At 38.5% G+C, this 1848-nt stretch overlaps 1 long non-coding RNA gene across 1 annotated transcript; it reads left to right on the top strand.

Moving 5' to 3' along the window:
• The first annotated feature begins 309 nt into the window (after positions 1 to 309).
• Positions 310 to 1355, top strand: LOC144889162 (uncharacterized). Its single transcript, XR_013621624.1, has 3 exons — positions 310 to 471; positions 748 to 871; positions 1092 to 1355. It is a non-coding gene; the product is annotated as an uncharacterized LOC144889162 (long non-coding RNA).
• The last annotated feature ends 493 nt before the right edge of the window (positions 1356 to 1848 follow it).

Raw genomic sequence — 1848 nt, 5'->3', positions numbered from 1 at the left:
TTGTTTCACTTGGATAACTTCCAAGGAATTCTCTTTGTCTTGTTTCCTGTTTTTCACAAACACACGCCCTCAGTTTCCAAAAGCTGACAAGCACTTCAGTTCCCCGAAATACATTTTGTTCATTATAAAAAGAGAGGTCTCCGAATGGGACATTTAAACATTGTGAACGAAGATGAGCTTGTCTTATTCCAGTCTTTCCTCTGATGAAGAATACTCGCCAGGACATTGGTAAGTTCATTTGGTATTAAACACTGTTAATGAGAGCTTTGTATGTGATTAATTATACAACTAATAATTTATTTTTCCTATTCATTGCAGCAATTCAAATATTGTAAATATCCTGGCAGAATTTCAAGTTGTTTCTCAAGAGTTCCACAACGAACTGAATACGGGTTTGAATAACCTACCTCCGAGATGGTGGGCTCAGAATGAATTCAATGTTTCACCGTTCTTAGAAAATTCACGTGAAAGGTATGATAGAAAATAAAAAACGAGAGGTGTGTGCATGTGTGTGTGCATGTGTGTGTGTGTATGTGTATGTGTGTGCATGTGTGTCTGTGATTAAAATAGAGAGATCGAATTGTGAGGAACAGAAATGAAAAAATGAGATTGTGTGTGTGTGTGTGTGTGTGTGTGTATGTGTGTGTGTGTATGTGTGTGTGTATGTGTGTGTGTATGTGTGTGTGTGTGTGTGATGTTTTGTCAAGCTTACTTCAGCATAGTAATTTCTCCTTATTTTGTTTGCAGCCTCGAAGACCAAAGCTTGGAGTGGGACGATTTTGGACTCCATAGGAATGGTTATTTCCTACCAACCTGTGAACCTCTACATTTTCAACTCAACGATCTTGACGCTAAGCTGGATTTTTTCGAGGTAAGCATGTGTGTACGTGTGTGTGGTTCACCGTTTATAATAGGTACACCATATCCCTGCGCATCGTAAGAGGTGATTCAGGGTTGGTGTCAGGAAGGGCATCCGACCCTATATTAATAATAATAATAATAATACATTTATTTTGTATAGCGCTTTTCAAGACGCTTTGACATGGAACATAAATATGAAATAAATATCTCTCCCCTCTTGTCTTTAATAGAAAGAGATTCAAAACCTGAAGACATCTGCTGAACCAACCTTTGACTTGTGCTGGGAAGAAATTGATGACTTATGCTGGGGAGAAGTTGAATGTATACCTCAAGAAAAATGTTTTAATAATATAAAGATTTTAATGTTTTCAATATTTATATATATTTGTTTTGTTTACAATTATTTAATTATTAATTACAAAAAGAGAATAAAGGAGGGAACGGGGAGGTGCACCCCTGCCAAAGACCCTTCACCCCCCTCATCCCACCCCTCCCCTCCCCTTGTGTGTGTGGGGAAGGTGGGGGTGGGATGAGGGGGGTGAAGGGTCAAGGGTGGGGGTGCACGGAGGGTGGGGGATGATGGGTGTGGTCTGTGTGGGCGGGGTCTGTGTGGGCGGGGTCTGTGTGGGCGGGGTCTGTGTGGGCGTGGTCTGTGTGGGTGTGGCTTATGATTTTAATTTATTTAAATTTTTTTTTATTACCACTAATTAAATTAGCTAATCTGGGTGGGGTGAATAGAAATGTTGTTTAATGAATTATTAGCTTTGTTTTTTGTAATTCTTGCGAGTAAAATGAACCCAAGATTTCTTCTCGATTTATATCATTTAATTTGTAGGTCCAAGGGACTGTATCCATTACATCAATGATTTTAAATAATTCACGAGTCCATTTTTGTGTATAACCTTTCTCAAAATGACTTTTCCATTTGTATATTCTTACAATATCACCAACTTTAAACTTGGGCATTCTCAAATTAATCTCCTTTTC

The sequence above is a fragment of the Myxine glutinosa genome, unplaced genomic scaffold (assembly GCF_964187855.1).
Source record: "Myxine glutinosa unplaced genomic scaffold, kmMyxGlut1.1 SCAFFOLD_1235, whole genome shotgun sequence".
NCBI classification, from domain to species: Eukaryota; Metazoa; Chordata; class Myxini; order Myxiniformes; family Myxinidae; genus Myxine; species Myxine glutinosa.
Note: the sequence above shows the minus strand (reverse complement) of the source record. Positions and strands in the feature narration are given on the sequence as shown.